The 18,491-nt window shown below is 49.1% G+C and overlaps 1 long non-coding RNA gene across 1 annotated transcript in view; it reads right to left on the bottom strand.

Moving 5' to 3' along the window:
• LOC119096789 (uncharacterized) overlaps window positions 1–2,755 on the bottom strand; it is a 29,314-nt gene extending 26,559 nt beyond the window's left edge. Inside the window, exon 1 of the long non-coding RNA XR_005094083.1 lies at window positions 2,382–2,755. This is a non-coding gene — a long non-coding RNA (uncharacterized LOC119096789). The remainder of the gene's footprint in view (window positions 1–2,381) is intronic.
• Window positions 2,756–18,491: the final 15,736 nt, after the last annotated feature.

The following is an 18,491-nucleotide window of genomic DNA, read 5'->3' as shown; positions in this document are numbered from 1 at the left end:
CTTGGAACTTTGCATATGCTTGGTTTGGTTTGGATTACGGCCCTTTCGGCTGCGAATAACCATTCCCGTAGTATGCAATATGGAGAGTGGACAATGGCGGGGCACAACTGAATGCATGGGGTCCATGCGCCGAGGCTTGGCCCGCGTGGGGACCCCGACACGGGCTATGTGCTCGTCATTCGGACGGGCTAGTACTAAGGGGCACTTGAGCCCACCCATGGCTGGCGCATGCAGCTTTCCGCGCGCGAACAGAGCGTCACGGCGATGCAGGATAAAGCGATAATGACAAACAAGGGTAGGTAACAATGTGTCATGATGTACTTCATATGCAGGATGTGCTTTACTTCCTTTAAGTCAGATTTGAGTCATGATTCAGTTCAGCTTCAGACCGATTTCTGAGCCTGAATCCGAGTCTGAGTACCATGTGTTCAGGATCATTGGATTCGTGTCAGGTTTACAATATCCGCAACGAAGAAAAGAAAATCAAGGGCTATGATGCGGGTTATCTGGTGTGAAACCGATGAATAAAAAGAGTGAGTGGTTACATTTGTCACCAGATGGCTTATTGCAGATGGCTTATTGACCTTGGCGATGTTTCGAGAGCTTAAGAGGTTTTGAAGCTTGTGCTCAAAACTACGTTTGAAGTGAGAAGTGTGGGAACTCAGGCAAGCTGGGAGGCTGAGATGACATTTGATTGCTTGTTTTCCATGTCACGCCTTTAGGAGTGATGCTATTTTTTTCCAGAGTTTCTGAAGCAATGTCCCTCCTGCTCGCACTGACTGTCATGCCTCACAACCTTGTTTGAAGCAGATAACAGACACAGCGACATGCCCGAGATCCCGCCATTTCAGGAGGAAACCATTGTGCCTCCATGCGGACAGATAACCTTATGGGAATGAGCCAAAACAGGTGCGAAGGAAACACAAAACTTTGGGCTAGGGTAAGAAGGTGCCAAGTCCGTTTATTCGTCCAGAGCTGTGTGTCTGTAGTGTACTTAAGTGTCCGGACGAGCAAATGGCATCGACTTCCTAAAACCAACCAGAACGTTACAGCGCAACGAGCCATCGCCAAAAAAAACTCCCATTCGAGACAACATTTCATCAGAGAGGCGGTCACGTTTGTGATCCTTCGATGACATGTCGAGGCCGCTTGCCACGACTTAGTGTGACAGTTGCCTCTGATGCACATTGCCACGACTTAATGTGACAGTTGCCTCTGATGCACATTGCCACGGATTAACGTGGCAGTTGCCTCTGATGCACATTGCCACGACTCAGTGTGACAGTTGCCTCTGATGCACATTCCCACGACTTAATGTGACAGTTGCCTCTGATGCACATTGCCACGACTTAGCATGACAGTTGCCTCTGATGCACATTGCCATGGCTTAACGTGGCAGTTGCCTCTGGTGCACATTACCACGGCTTAACGTGGCAGTTGCCTCTGATGCACATTGCCACGACTTAGTGTGACAGTTGCCTCTGATGCACATTGCCACGACTTAGTGTGGCAGTTGCCTCTAATGCACATTGCCACCACTAAGCATTACAGTTGCCTCTGATGCACATTGCCACGACTTAGTGTGACAATTACCTGTGATGAACATTGCCACGACTTAGTGTGACCGTTGCCTCTGGTGCACATTGCCACGACTTAGTATGACAGTTGCCTCTGATGCACATTGCCACGACTTAATGTGACAGTTGCCTCTGATGCGCATTGCCACGACTTAATGTGACCGTTGCCTCTGATGCACATTGCCACGACTTAGTGTGACTGTTGGCTCTGATACACATTTCAGCCAACGGCCAGCTCTTCAATGCTCGTTCTTTCGTAACATTTTGATCTGTTTGGAGTCAGCATTCATTCCATGCTTTGATTTGCGCTGTCACTGCCTTCATGGCAATAATTTGCAGATATCGTCGTGTCTGATGCTGCATTAAAATTTTGACGTACGCAAGACTTTGGCTGCACAAGGGCTGCCGCTGGTTGCGCACTCAGATCATTACCAATCCGCCCTCTCCCCAAACTTGCATTATGAGCGTCGATATCATGGACTTCGATTTGGGGATGACGCGAAGTGTGGTCCGCTGCTTTAAGCTAATGGAATCGAGACATGGCCTGTGGGGATGTTCCCGATTGCCACACGCAAACCAATGACGACAATACAACTATTGTCTTCCGTTCTGTTGACTGTTGTGGATATAGAAAAGTAGAAGCCGTCCTATTCGTGCTAGGTCGGAATGTATCCAACTTAACTTGGAGCGAGAGAGATCACACGCATGCTGATAGTTGAGACGGAGTTTGGGTATTCAATCGCTCAGTCTCCTGGCTCACTTAAGCTCGACGTTTACGTTGCACGAAAGGGGAATGCTGCTTACCTTGCAAGTCGAGCATTGAAATATCACTGAGTATTCTTCCTCACAATCAGTAACGGTCCAGGATATTTTCGAAGTTCTCGTACATCATTCCCACTTGTCGATCACGAGTATCCAAAATGGCGATGTGCTGCTCAAGCTCCTCTTCCACGCAACTGTCGTCCCCGCGGACCGTCAAATTCAACGAATACCACAAATTGATTCTGTAACAATGGACGAGCCGATGCTGGCGCAGTTTCTGCATGGCCGGGCAGGCGGACTCGCCGCCGTAGTCCGGCGCCGGCTGGCAATGACTGCGGTTGACGAGAAGGCACTCGTGCAGGCGGTGGTTGTGGTCGGCGCGGTCGAGGCGCGGCGCCGGCGGGCTCGGCGCTGACGCCGGGCCGGCCGGGCTCCGCGCGCGTGTCGCCGCCACCTGGCCAGTGACGCTGACGGCGAGCAGCAGGAACGCGGAGAGTGGCGGCCGCCGGCGCCGGTCGTCGCCAGCCCAGCCCCGGTCACGGGCTGGTGCGGCCGGCCGGGCTGCGAGGCGCATGGCCGACCGTCAGCCGGGCGCGCATCAGTGGCACTGCTCGCCGCCGCCTGTCCACCGGCGCCGCTCCCGCCCGGCGGGCCCCACTCGTTGCCGCTCGGCCGCTCCGTTGGGCGACCGCATCGTGCCTCGACCGCCGTCCGCCACCTCACCGCGCGGCCATCTTGGATGCGGTACCGTTTTCCCCGCCAGATGGCAGCGCGGCGGTCAGAGCGCGCCGGCCGAGCCGCACCGATCGACTGGCGTCTGCGGCTGCGGCGCGCAGTCGCCCGTCGCCGCCGACGCGCCAGCTGTTTGACCAACGATTTGTCGGCGCGCCAGCGACGGCGACCGCCGTGACATCGGCTCGTTAAGGGAATAGGTCGCGGCTGAGTTCCAATGGGCGGTCGTGTGCGGAGCACCTAACGTCGGTGTGGTCACTCTCATCGGACACGGCGTCGGCTCCCGGCCCAATCACCGCCGCGCCGCCGACCCTCACAGCTCAGTCAGCCTGCCTGCGGTGGCGTTGTCTCGCCTCCTGACCCACGTCGGACACTGCCTTGAAGAGTCCGGTTCGTTTCCGAGAGCAACGCAGACTGCAAGAGAGAATCCGAGGAAGTTGTTAGGGCTACGGCTCATTAGCTTAGGTTACTCTCTGGAGTGTCGTTTGAGACCCACGCGTCACGCTCGTCATTCAGTGGGCGTAACGGAGGGTTGCATCACCCTTAGCTGACAACCCATATTAAAACAGTTCCGTAAGGTCATCCAGTCTTCCGTAACATGACGTGCAAGAAGCTAAGTGTTTTTTCGGCATAAGCTTTAAAATATATTTACGGGAAGAATACAATCAGGCTTGATTGTCTTGCAACGTTGTAATGTGATTAGGGACTCTCTGCCTGATCGGCATAGATCTCAAGTAAATTTTTGCCTATCGCGAAAAAGCTGACCAACACGGATGGGAGCTCGCCCAGATCTCGACAATCAAGCGCCGCAGTATGTGAGACCGACATCATTCGAAAGGGGAAGAGAACGGTGCCGTGCTGAGGCTGGCAAAAGTTTGGGTTGGTGTGTTCAGTCAGTTACACACGTTTAAAGTAAAGCATGGGTTCGCTGTTTTGGGGGCGTTTTGGGCTGGCGTCAGACTACTTCAGCCAAAGACATGAAACCAAGACGAAGACATGAAACCAAGAATTAGATATAGACGAGTGTTGTTTTCGCTAAACTTGAAGTGATCTCTACATCCTCTGAGTTGTCACCGCTGTGGGAACTGACCGGTAAGCTGGCAATATGGCCCTTTTTAAACTAGCCCTAAGCACCACACCCTGTGGCCTTACCCAAGGCGCCGAGCCATTAAGACCGTGGTGGGGTGCAATATAATCCAATGTGGTCAATATACACCACAATTTTGCGGCTTTTCCGACCATTCGGTTATCGTGATTAAAACCGTAAATGACCATATAGTTCATTCCTTCGACTGGGATGGGCACGCCCCGCCAGAACCATTACCAACCAGCTTTTAAGCAATGCAGTTTGAAAATAAGAAAGTGAGTGCTTCACTGGCAAAAAGTTTTGGCCACCCAGCCCTCATGAAAGGATGATTTTCTAATGCATCGATAAGGTATAATCGGGTGCAGGTTTCCGAAGGCTCCTGGTATACCGACGTCCGTGGAAACTACCTAAAAGCTCCTGGTATACCGACGTCCGTGGGAAACTACCTAAAAGCCCCTGGTGTACCGACGCCCGTGGGAAACTACCTAAAGGGCGGTTGCACTTTTTACCGCTCTTTAAGTTAAAAACGCAAACTTCTGCCAATGACTGCACCTATTCATCCTATCCATCCATCCCAAACAAAAAATCACGTGGAAGAGCATCCCCGCTCGACACTGGGTTGCCGGACGGCCACCCCAAACTAATACAAAACACAGGCACTAGATGTCAGCAGACGTTAGCCCCGTTTTAAAGACTGTGCCGCAAGACAATCATGGCGCGTTAAAGTATCAGGGATGCGGCAAAAACTCTTGCCGACAGGAGTGCCACATTTGATATCGTGATATTAATTCCACTGTAAAAAACCTATAAAGGCTTTTCTTATATGTATTACGCGAACTGCAAAGGCACATGCAAATGGCACATGCTGTAAAACACATGAGTGTCACGACAAAATGCATGTTTTGAAATTCATACCTGCCATTAAATGTATGGCAAAAACATATGCAGCCTCTAATTAGTTTGAGTCTTTGCAATAGACCCGATATGGCTTCTACTTCAAAAATTCAAACATGGCATGAGTGCTACACGTAAATGACGAGTATGTCTTAACTTGTACTGTTAAAACATACCCGTCATCACTTCTGCAGCAGGGACATATCCAGTTATTTCTTATGCGTACTTTTCCTTTTAATACGAGTTATATGCGAAATTGTTGCTTTCCTACCAAACGAAATCATTGCTACCCTACTGAAAATTATCGAAAAATTGTGCTGTATCCAACTTACGCGAATCATTATGTCTACTTCAAAAACCTATGGGGGTTTCACTTATATGGGATATTACTATTTCGTCAAGAACTCAATGCAACATTTGTGTGATATGATACAGGTCATAATGCACGAGTGATAACCGCCAATACTCCAACCCATAGGTCAGACCTTACCAAAATCCTGGGGAAATGGAGGCAGCACTTGGCCGGGCGACACCAGACTGGAGGTGCCCGTTCCATGGTGTCGATGCACTATTGCTGCTGCAAATATTGCGATCGAATTTTGTGCTGAAAATCTATGGTGCATTGCTGTAGTTCTGCTAAACCCGTTTGGGGCCAGGCGGAGAAAAACGTCCGAAAGTGTTGCAAATACATGGAAAACCCGTTCCGAAAGCACCCGAAATACCCGTTGGCCCAGACGCTGACTGGCCGCGTTGAAGTGACAGCGTTCACGACGAAACAAAGCTGCCGTTTGGTGGAGCCGCGGGTTTGCGTTGGCAACGTTTACTTCCTGTGGTATTCTCGGAAAGAGTTTATTTTTGAACAGAGCCTTTATTCAGCTCGAACATGCAACCAACCGATCCGCATAAGTGTCAATCTGCCGGAAACTGGCGCTGATTGTTGTGGAGCACCATGAGGAGAACAGCCAGAGGCCACAGAGCGGTCACCACGAAAAGGGTATGTGGCTAACGCTTTAGATGCTTGCGTAGACACCAGGAAGACACAACTCTTCATCACAATTGGCTTGGTTAGTTTTCAATGGTTCAACGGATATCTGCGACAAATACCACATCTATTACACGTAAAACCAAAACATTTATGGGGTGTATTTACCTTTTTGTGCTAAGCGATTGGCGCCCTGGCATGGCTTGGACCCCGCGTATCACTCTTGCCAATCCCTATATCCATTTCTCAGAACAACGAAAAACTCACAGTGCGCCGATACAAAGGTCAGCTAGCAGCTTGGCATTGTTTGACGAATCTCTCGAGCTCAATACGCAATACACTTAGCATGCAAAGTTGAGCGGCATTTTGCAAATCAGAGTTGTCAGCTGGCCCAGTTTGTGTCACCTTTAATCTGCGATTGACTAGGCATCAGCATGACCCGGTTTGTCCGTAACTATCACTAAGTCATAGCTACAAGACAATGTGCATGCTTTCAACGATGGCTAGCTGTGACAACAGTTGGTTGTTTGCCGGTGTTTACAACTTTATCGTTAATCCTTGACCCTTAACACTTGAGCTTGTGATCTCCAGGCGACATAAACTTCCGGTTGGTGACCCCGTTTGACCCTAAACCGTGGGACTTTTGGTTTACGTGAACCAGGAATCAACAGATTGTCGACCGGGCATTATTCAAGATATATTGCTTAGCTCAAGCATTGCCGAAACGGACATTTTTCTGGGCATTTTTCGGATATTTTTATTTCTGTCTTTGGCTGTACTGGGAGCAAAGATAGCGGAGATCGGACAGATTGCACACCCCCTCCCCTCCCGCTTTCAGGGCGCGCCTCTCAAACAGCTCCCCAGGGTGAGTGTGTCAACACTGAGTTGCGTCATTCTCGCGCTCGCCTCGCCCGCAGCCGCCCTCCGCAGCCTGCACAACGTCAGTCCACGCGCCGGCCGACGGCGGCGCCGAGCCCAGCCGCGCTGACGTGGCGTTCCGTCCAGCGGCTGCCGTCGAACGAGAGAAATCGAACACGACCGCGCACTGTATCGGGCTGGTCTCGGCCGCCATCTCTCGGCTCAAGAGCCGGGCCAGATGGCCAGATAGCGCACGCACGCCGGGTCGCGCGCCGGCCGGCTGCAGGCGCCCATTGTTCGGGCTGTATGGAGTGGCGTGCTGAAAACCCGCTGTATCACCGACGGAGTAGCGCCCCGACTTCTACCCTGAATGGCGTACTCCGGACTTATGTACCGGAGAACACTTGGAGACCGTGTTTTGTGACGCTTTATGCGTATAGAATAAGCATTGTGGTTGCTAGCTTTCTACGCTTACTAGTTGCTAGCTTTATACGCTATATACGTATGAAACCAGCAATGCTGGCCGTTTGTAACGGCTGTGACTGTATAGCGTAGCACTCACCTTGAAAAGGTTCGAATCATGATAGAACTAGCACGTACGAAACCTCAGAGAACTTGATTATGTCGTTGATTCCACGCGAAAGACAAAGCTATTTGAATTTGAACACCATACCTGCGTCATACGCCGCTCCAGCTGGTCTATTCGCGTGGTGTAATATTCTGTCGCGCGGCCGCCAAAATAAAGTCAAAATAAAAACCGATGAGCGTGTTCCACTGACAGCTCACACCTCCATGGCAGTGCCTTTTTAATACCACCGGTCACAATCTTTGCGCCTTGTTCTAAGTCATCTTGTTCCGGGCCGCCGTATTGTGTCCATCAGCCTTCTGTCAGGCCGGCGGAAGTTAGGTATGCCCTGTCAAGGGGTGATTTCAACAAAAAAGGTCATGTACGCCGACGAGATATGTACGTTGTGGGCCGATAGGGCTTTAATATTGTGATCGTCTGTATGTGGCTGCAGCTTTCGCGCACAGGTAAAGGCATTTAAAATTGGACGCCGTATCTCTGCAAATCATCGCTGCGGCCGACCCGGTGGCATTCTGTGATACATTGTGAGGGAAGGGGGCGGGGCAATGGAATAAAATCGAAAACAAAATCCAACAGTCTGCTATACTGGCAGCTCATAGCCTTATACTAGTGCTTTAGAACACAGACAGTCGCATCCTGCTGGTTGGATTGTCAGTATTTTTCCCGGGCCGTCGTGTTGTGGCCGCCACTGCACGGGAAGGACGGCCGCAGTTAGGTGTGAGCATTTAATGTATGACTGAAACAAAAAAAGATTCTTATCCGACTGACAGACTTAGATTGCCGGCCGATGTGCTCCCATAATGCCATCGGCCAGTAATGCAATTTTAAGTACTCGAGTAAAAGTATTGGAAATTTGACGTTGCACCTTTGGAAACCATCGCTCCGGCCGGCCCACAATCATCGAGTGATACGTTGTCTGGGGTCGAATGAATACAACCGAAACTTAAGTCTGGCGACTGTGTTGTACTGGCAGCTGACAGCTCAATACCAGCGTTATCGAATGCGCACAATAGCTATTTTCGCGGTCGGTTGTAAATGTTTGCCCGGGCGGAGGTATTTTGACCATCACTCCACGTGCGTGCCCACTGTAGCACTGCCCACTGTGTGCACACTACGCGCCGTGCAGTGGTGATTTGAGCAAAAAAGGTGATATTGGCCGATGCGAGATTTACATTGCCGGCCGGTAGTGTTTCCGCAATGGCGTCATCTGCGAAGAGTTGCGCCTTACGCATGACCGCGCACAAGAAAGAGCATTTCAAGTTGGACGCCGGATCTTTGCTGATTACCCATAGGCGTAGGAACGGTTCAAAAAGTGGGGGCCAAGCTCAGGGCGTACCTCAGTAGCTTTTTCTGGAAAGCAAGCCTGATGACCGGTGGTTGGGGGGGGGGGGGTGTATAGATGCAGGTTGTTATCGCTCTTTATTCAAACGTAATGGCTGCTGTTCTAGACACGCATCTAGAGCTGCTTCTCACTGGTGCACACTCGTTTTCTTTCCTGAGGAGGCGAATCCGCGAGTGGGTAGGCATTTCGGGTCATTGAGGAATGTCCGCGGAGTTCGCGATTTATTCAGCGATTTAGTATGCGACCAGTTCCGATTTCTCTGAAAAAGTCTCAACGTCAGTTATGGAACGAGAACATCGAAAATGAACTTTATTATTTTTTTAATATTGTGTGATCTTTGAGGTCAAAATCTGGGTCAAAGGACGGGAACTCGGTATCACCCGAAAATTACCGGCCGATTTGAAAACCGTAAGCATCAAAATATTCACAAGCCCAAGAGCGTCCGTCGTCAAGCGATCAGCGTCCGTCAAAAAGTTTTGAACTCTTAACGCCAGCCAACAAGATCAAACGTGGGCTCAAAGGACGGGGAACCTCATATCGCCCAAAAATTAACGGCCGATTTTTACCTTCCAATTGTCAAAATGTTCGTGACAGAAAGAACTAGCGTCCGTCAAAATCCTGACCTCTCAAGATCATCCTTCAAGGTCAAATACAGGCTCAAAGGACAGGGAACTCAATATCACCCAAAAATTATCGGCCGATTTTAACGCTGCAATTTTCAGAATGTTTACCTGCGTTGACTTTGAATGGTGATCTTGAGAGGTCAGAACCTTTTTGGGGACGCTAGCTCTTGGGCGTGCGAATACTTTAAGGCTTACAGTTTTCAAACCAGCCGGTAATTTTTGGATGATATCGAGCTGTCCGTCCCTCGACCCAGCTTTTAACCTCGAAGGTCACATGATCTCGCAAACTTAAGTTCATTCTCGATGTTCTCTTGCCATAATTGACATTGAGGCCTTTTTCGGAGAAATCGGAGCTGGTCGCTGAATAAATCGCTGAATAAATCGCGAACTCCACAAACATTACCCAACGACCCAAAATGCTTTCCCGCTCGTGGAATTTGACCCCCCCCCGCCCCCGAAAGACAATGTTGAAATGGAAGAATCGGACATCATTGACGAAGCGTCTTCTTCCACACGGTTAGATGCCAAAATACGGCCTGGATGTAGACTGGTGAGAATTTTGAAAGTGAATCGATGTGTCGTACTGCGACATTTTTCATGCATCTTCTTTTCGCTGGCTGCTTTTCAAGAGATAAGACTTCTCGCAGGCATTTTAGGCGGAAACAGATTGGGAAGTTTGAAACTGCCAAAAACAATGTGACAAAATCCATGAGACTGGAGATTCTCCTTTAAAAACCAAGTTACAGAATGTAGGCCCTTTTGTCACGTGTTTCTCATCTGAGCCCTGCTCCCGTCCGCCCTCGGCGGCCACTGTCCTGGCCCGTCTGTCTCCCGCATGAATGACTGCGAATTGATCGTATGGTTGCTTTGTTGTACATTTTTGGATCAGCATTACTATAAATTGGTGCGTAAAACATATGTCGGACACCTGCAGCGGCATCTTTTTCCGAATTATCTTCCCTCACATCACGCCAGCGCAGAGCAAAGCATTCAGGGGGCCGCCTGCGCCACAAATAAACTGGCCCGACGGACATTTCATTGTCCATCATTAGATATAGACGGCTCGATCTGCTGTTGTGTGTGGGCAGGGGCGTAACCAGCACACTGCCGACGGGAACACAGGGTTGAAAAAAGCCCTTGTGGTGACCCGCCCCCCCCCCCCTGCCCCTCCAAAACATCCCCGGATAAAGCTTACTTGCTACAAGGGACCATAGGCGTAGGAACGTTTCAAAAAGTGGGGAGCCAAGCTCACGGCATACTTCAGGAGCTTTTTCTTGGAAAGCAAGCCTGATGACCGGGGGGCGGGGGAAGAGATTAATGTTGATATCGTTCTTTATTCAAATGTCATAGCTGCTGTGCTAGATATGCATCTGGAAGTGTCTCTCACTGGTGCACAATTTTGCTCATTCGATCACAATGTTGTCATTCGACAAACAAGGGTATCCAGCTTTCCAAGATTATTCGTCCATTTCAACGTTGTCTTTCCTGCGGACGCGAAATTCCACAAGCGGGTAGGCATTTTGGGTCATTGCCATCAGCATCTTCATCATCATCAGCATTTTGAGACATCAGCCTTGACCGGGTAGATGCCAAAATACAGCCTGGACATAGCCTGGTGAGAATTTTGAATGTAAACCAATAGCTCACAGCGCGACAGCATTTTCATGCGCCTTCATTTTGCTGGCTGCTTTTCAAGAGATCAGACTTGTTGCAGCATTTTGGGCGAAAACAAATTCGAAGCTTGAGACTGCCAAAAACAATGCGACAAAAGCCATAAAACTGGAGTTTCTCCTTTAACAACCAGACCACAGCGTGAAGGCCCTTCTGTCATATATCCCTGATCTGAGTCCGGCTCCCGCCGCCGTCGATGGTCACTGTCCTGGCCCGGCTCTCCCCCATGACTGCCGCGAACTAACTGGTTGCTTTATTGCACAATTCTGGATCTGCATTGCTACTTGTTTGTTTGTAAAACATGTTGGACATCTGCAACAGCATGTTTTTCAGGATTATCTTCCCTTACACACCACCCCGGAAAAAAACCTTCGGGAAACTGCCTGCCTTAGGTATGAATCGGCCCAATGGACATCATTTAACGTAGACGACTCGATTTGCTTGTGAGTGTAGGCAGGGGCGTAGCCAGAGCCTTGCTAAGGGGGAGCACTGGCTTGACAAATGCTCCCCCCCCCCTATGGTGACACCCCACCCAAAAAAATACCCGGATATACTTGTTAACACGGGATCCGTTTTCTTCGTTTCATTGTCTTTACCTCGCAACCAGGACAGAAGCCAAAAGCTACCGTGAGATCAATGCTGTGTGTAGTTTGAAGTCAATAAACTGCAGAAATCAGGCGTAGGGTTTAATGGGTTTCGTGCACTCTTTATAAATCAATAGAATTCGGAAGCTTTGCCAGAATGTTTAGTCTGGGTTCTATAGATATTAAGGACACCGCGAAGGATAGCAGTAGACCAATATGTTTGATCGAAATCTGATGATGGAAATTCGATTGTAGATCGAGTGGTCAATAATACTTATTAGCATGGCCAGGTCATGCTTGTCCTGGGAATGTTCAATATTCAGTCAGAATTGATAAGTGACTCAATTTATGTAACGTAATTTTTTAACACTCACGTTTGCCAATGTTCGCAACAAAAATCGCGACGCCAGCCGAATCTCCGCAATCTCCGCAGGCCGCGCAGCGTCGGCTCAGCAGCTAATGCTGAGTCGTGGCTAACCGGTGAACAAAAATGATGACCGTTCTGAGAGAAGTACATTTGAACGGTTCGGCACATAAAATCTCACATTTAGAGTGCAGTCTGGGCGCATATTTGACGTGTGCGATTTTTAGGCCGTTGATAAGAACGGATTGGCCCTTAAAGCACCGCGAAGTGGTGTTGGAATCTGGTAGTGGAACTGGAAGAGTAAAGGTAGAACCTCTATTTTTCGTGTTTCTGTAACTATTAATCTGTCTAGAGTACAGATGAGCATGGCTCCCGCTGTCTGGTGGCACTTGCAGTGGCCGACGCTGGTCTGTTTTACGGAAGCTACAACCGGGCCATGGCTGTCCTTGCTCTCGAGTCTGCACGCAGGCATGTTCAAACCCTTTGATGTAATTTTGTTCACTAATCCATTCTGAAAAATGAACGTTCTCAGGCAAACATGGAATAGCCTTGCCAGTTTTTTTTTTAGAAAATTCATTTTGACCCATTCTTTTCAACAATAATGAGAACCCCACTCTACTCAATAATATTGAGACCCCGTATTTCCTCGCGGGCAGGGATCCCTTGAGTGGAACACTAAGAGCACATTACCGTTTCTCCGTCAAGGGCTGAAAGGGCATTCCATCCCCATCGCGAAGTGTCTTCTGGCTGTCATTCTGGCGACACGGGGCGGGATCTCGTGGTCGATTCGGAGGTCATTGGAAGGATATATTATATCAGATTGTTCCCCTCCCTAACAAGCGAGGTCTCCTGACCCGTGCAGTTGATTCCGGATCAGCATAGGAACCATTATTGACACAACAACATGCTTGATCGCCGCAGGTGGTCCAATAATTGTCACATGAACTACAATTCCATGTTTTTCTGTGTTCTTCAGAGATATTGAGTACTCTCTGACTAGATTGTGGATTAAATGGGGCTCCTAATTTCCATTAACATGGCTAACCCATACTCGTCTTAAAATGTTCAAGGTTCAGTCCACATTGATTACTGATAAAAAACTACGTTTTGACTGTGCACGTTCGCAAGTCATAGCAACAACAGCCTTGACGTCCGGCGTTGCTGTCTCCATAGGCCGCGCGGTGTCGGCCTATGGCTGGGACGCTATGCGATGGTCACTAAGCAAGCAAAAGAGATGACGCATCTTGGGGAAGATGGATGGTGAGCTAAGCAAATTGACATGTATGTTCAGTGTGGTGCAAAAGTAAGCTAAGCGCACCCTTAATCTGAAAAGTGGGGGGCCAGTTAACACCGCTGCCCCCCTTGAAGAATGGGGGGCATGGCCCCCTGGCCCCCTCCTGTTCCTGCACCCACGCAAGGGACACGGTTTTCTTTTCATTGTTATTTTTACTTTGTAACCAGAACAGAGACCAGAAGCAACCGTGAGATCAATTCTGTCTGTATTTTGAAGTCCATAAACCGCAGAAACCACGCGTTGAACGACCGCATGGATGAAATCACTCGCGTCCTAAATTTACCATCGTTTCGTGAACTCTTTCCCAAATTTGGCCTACTTTTCGCTCAAACTTTAGGGATGAGAGCCCACGCTGGGGTTTGGGGCTAAGCACCTCAACTCTCGCCCATCCCACCTCCCATCCCCACCTAAATAGAAGACAACATCCCTGCGCCTTTGTAATTTGTAATATTCCAGCTCCAAACAAAAAATGTTCTGGGCCTAAGCCAAAACAGCGGGTTCGGGCTCACATCAGCGGGCTTAACTCAGCATCGGGAGGCCAGGGCCCTCACAAAGGAATAAAAGTCAATACCCGTGCCATGGATGTTATCCATGGCCATGCTATGATGGATTAATGATGAAGGTCCCATAGCGATCGGTCTGAAAGGCTCGGAGTATTAGGATACCTGTAGCCAATGCTGGCGTTTGGGACAGTTCTGGAAGCATTCGATATGACTCGAGGTCACCATCTTCCGGGAGGGATGGATAATCAACTGCTTTGCATCGAATGGTAAGGGTTTTTTTTTTGTATCGAGCGGTCTCATGGGCTCGGAGCGTGGGGTGGGCGTGCGTACGTTTTGTCTTGATGTTTTTGTGTTGTCACAACTGGCGAAATATTTATGAAAACCCAGAAGACCTACCCCCAGGAGACCTACGCTCACTGGACCTACGCTCACGAGGCCTACGCTAGCTGGACCTACACTCGCGAGACCTAGCTTTCTGGACCTACGCTCACGAGACCCACGCTCGCTAGACCTACGCTCAAGAGACCTACGCTTGCTGGACATACGCTCAAAAGACCTACGCTTGCTGGACCTATGATCACGAGGCCTACGTTCGCTGGACTTACGCTCACAAAACCTACGCTCGCTGGACTTACGCTCAGGAGACCTACGCCCGCTGGACTTACGCTCACGAAACCTACGCTCACTGGACCTACGCCCAGGACACGTGCGACGACGTGATATCCACATTATCGAGTCACTGTTGGCGGGCCCGTCACCACCTACCTTGGAGAGAGTAAACGAAAGCTGATGTTAAAGGCACTAGATAGCGTTGACCGCTGCCTTATGGGTGTACATTGCACCTTAATACCGTTAACGGAACAAAGGCGGGAGAGAGAGAGAGAGAGCGGCCCCATTGATAAAAATGGTACAAAAACGCCATAACAATGGACATTGACACATAAGTGTAGGAACGTTTCAAAAAGTGGAAGGACCAAACTCAGGGTGTACTTCAGGAACTTTTTCTGGAAAGCAAGCCTGATGACCAAGGGGGGGGGGGGAAGAGATGGAGGTTCTTATCGCTCTTCATTCAAATGTCATGGCTGCTATGCTAGATATGCATCCAGAGCTGTTTCTCACTGGTGCACAATCTCGCCTATTCGAATCATCTATGTCATTCGGCAAATAAGGCTATCCAGCTTCTTAGGATTATTATTCCATTTCAACATTGCCTTTTCTGGAAGGCGAAATTCCACGAGCGGGTGGGCAACTTAGGTCGTTGAGGAGGCATCTGCCTCCACAGAGTAGATACCAAAACGCGGCCTGGACATAGGCCGGTGAGATTTTCGGAAAGTGAATCGATGGCTCACAGCGCGACAGATTTTTCATGCGCCTTGATTTCTTTGAAAAAAAATCGGCAGCCTGAAATTGCTAGATACAATGTGACAAAAGCCATAAAACTGGAGATCCTCTTTTAAGAATCAAGCCACATAATAAGGTCCATCTGTCATATGCTCCTTAGTTGGGCCCTGCTCCTCTCCGCCGTCCGGGTGACCACTGCCCTGGTCCGGGTGTCTCCCGCATGACTGACCGCGAACTGATCGTATGGCTGCTTTGTTGCATACTTTTGGACCAGCGTTTCTACTGCATGGTGTATGAAACAGGTGTTGGACACCTGCAACAGGATCTTTTTCCGAATTATCTTCCCTCACACCACACCACCGCAGAAAAATAGCCCCCTGGAAGCTGTCTGCATTAAGTATGAATTGGCCCAACGGATACTTCATTGCCCATCATGCAACGTATACGACTTGATTTGCTTTTGTGTTTAACGGGGGCGAAGCCAAAGCCTTGCCAAGGAGCAACACAAGGCTGGCGAAAGCCCATCTTATCGTGATCCCCCGGAATCCCCGGATATATGTTACTTGTTAACAATTGGCATGGTTTTCCTCGTTTTATTGCTGGTTTTACCTTGTAACTAGAACAAAAACCAGGAGCTACCGTGAGCTCAATTCTGTTTGCATTTTGAGGTCAATAAACTGCAGAAATCAGGCGTTGAACGACTGCATGGAAGAAATCGCCGGCGCTCTTGATTTGCAAATGGTTGGTTGGCTCTTTCTAAACGGACATAATTTAGAACCTTTGCCAAATTTGTATCTGGGTTCTACCGACATTGAGGACATCGCGAAGGTAGATTGTATATCGATATGTTTGATCCAAATTTAAAGGTGAAAATTTGATTGCAGATCGAGTGGTAAACAATGTGTATTAACATGGGCAAGTCCATGTTTGTCTGAAAATGCGCACCATTTGGTCGAAATGGACTGGGGATACAATTTATGTAATGTGTTTTTAACATGCGCGCTCGCAAACCTTAGAAACAAAAGCCTCGACACCAGGCGTTGCAGTCTCCGTAGTCCGCGGAGCGTTAGGTCAGTAGCTAATATTTAGCCGTGGCCCACCGGTAGATGAAAATGATGACGCTTCTGAAATGATTACCTTTATACACTTTAACCAACTAGTCATACAAACTGTATGACGTAATTCTGAGCATGCACACTCGAAAATCTTAGAAACATAAGCCTCGCCCCAGGCGTTGCAGTCTCCGTATACCGCGCAGCGTTGGCTTAGCAGTTAATATTAAGTTGTGGCCAATGGTTGAGCGAAAATGACGATGCCTCTGAAAAAGTATTCTTGGACGCTTCATAACACTAGATCTTGTATTCAGAAGGCAGTCTGAGCGCATATTTCGCGTGTAAAATTTTTAGACTAATAAAAAGAATGGATTGGCCCTTAAAGCACCGCGAAATGGGGCTGGAATCTGGTGGTTGAACTGGAACGGTGAAGGTATGATCTCTATTTTTCGTGTTTTTGCGAGCGTTTATCTATCCAGAAGACGGATTAACACGGTGGCCGCCGTCTGATGGCACTTGCAGTGGCCGAAACTTTTCGGTTTTACGGAAGTTGCAACCCAGACCATCCTTGTCCTTGCTCTCGAGGTTGCGGGCGGGCATGTTTAAGCCTTTTGATGTAATTTGTTTCAATAATACATTCTGAAAGATGAGCGTTCTCAGGCCAACATGGCATCACCTTGCTCGTTTTTTTTTAAAAATGCATTTCGACCTGCGCTATTCAACAACAATGAAAGCCTAACTCTACTCAGCAATAATGAGACCCCTTATTTCCTTCCGGGCAACGGGCCTCTTGGGTAGAACACCAGGGGTACATTACTGTTTCCGGTCAAGGGCTGAGGGGTCATTCCTTCCCATCGCGAAGTGTCTTCTGGCTATTATTCTAGCGACACCGGGCGCGATCTCCTGGGCGATCCGGAGGCCATTGGAAGGGATATATCATGTCACATTGTTCCCATCCCTGACACAGAGGCCTTCTGACTCGTGCAGTTAGCCCTGGATCAGAACAGGAACCTTCATTGACGCAACAGCACCCCTGATCACCGCAGGTAGTTCGATAGTTGTCACATAGACTCGAGTTCTGTGTTTTTTCTGTGTTCGTCAGGGATATTCAGTTCTCCCTGACTAGATTGTAGATGAAATAGGGTACCTAATTTGTATTGACATGACTAACCCATGTTCGTCTTAAAATGCGCAAGATCCTGTCATAGCTGATTATTGCTAAGAAACTGCGTAATATGGTGTTGAACATGCGTGCTCGCAAGTCATAGCAATAGCAGCCTCGACGCCCAGCATTGCAGTTTCCAGGCCGTGCGGTGCCGGCCTTGCGGCTGTAACACTGAGCGCTGGCCAATGAGCAGACGAAAAAGACGACGCATCTTAAGGGAGATGGCTGGTGAACTAGGTTAATCTTAAGGGAGATGGCTGGTGAACTAGGTTAATCGGCATGCATGTTTAATGTAGCGCAAAAGTGAGCCAATTACAACCTTAATCTGAAAAGTGGGGGGGGGGGCAGTTAACATTGCTGCCCCCCACCTTGAAAAGTGGGGGCAATGGCCCCCCTGCTCCCACCCCCTGTTCCCACGCCCATGCTCAGCACGATGAGCCATACTCGCCAACGGCAGAACTTCATTTCATGTCACAAGACAGGCGTCTTTCAAAGGTTCCAAAATACCAACCTAAGTTCAAAATTCGTGGGCACGTTATAAAAACGTTGTACAACTTTGGGATGAGCACTTCATCGCAGCGCCTCCCGGCCATACCTGTCAGTGGACGGTTTTGGAAAAATCGCACATACATTGTAATTATGCGGATTCTTAGCCCTGCTTGGACTAATCACCAATGTCCATTGTTATACCGCTTTCATACAAATTCTATAAATGCGGCCTCTCTCCCTCTCTTCCCTTCCCCCCTCTCTCTGTCTTTCTCTCTATCTTCACACACACGCACACACACACACACACACACACACACACACACACGCACACTCTCTTCGTAACGGTGGTGAGATGCGACACAGAACCATGGAGCAGCAGGCACCGCTAGTTCGCGCCTTTCATAGTCAGTATTCGTTTACCCTCCCCACGACAGGTGGCAGCCGACCAGCCAACAGTAACCCGATAATTTGGGAATGACATCATCGTAGGCCTCATGCGCGTAGGTCCAGTGAGTGTAGGTTTCCTGGGCATAGGTCTCGTGAGCATAGGTCTCCTGAGCGTAGGTCCCGTGAGTGTAGGTCTCC

This window comes from Pollicipes pollicipes, unplaced genomic scaffold (assembly GCF_011947565.3).
Source record: "Pollicipes pollicipes isolate AB1234 unplaced genomic scaffold, Ppol_2.1 Scaffold_4295;HRSCAF=5057_pilon_pilon_pilon, whole genome shotgun sequence".
NCBI lineage: Eukaryota > Metazoa > Arthropoda > Thecostraca > Pollicipedomorpha > Pollicipedidae > Pollicipes > Pollicipes pollicipes.
This window is presented reverse-complemented; position numbering and strand designations above follow the sequence as displayed.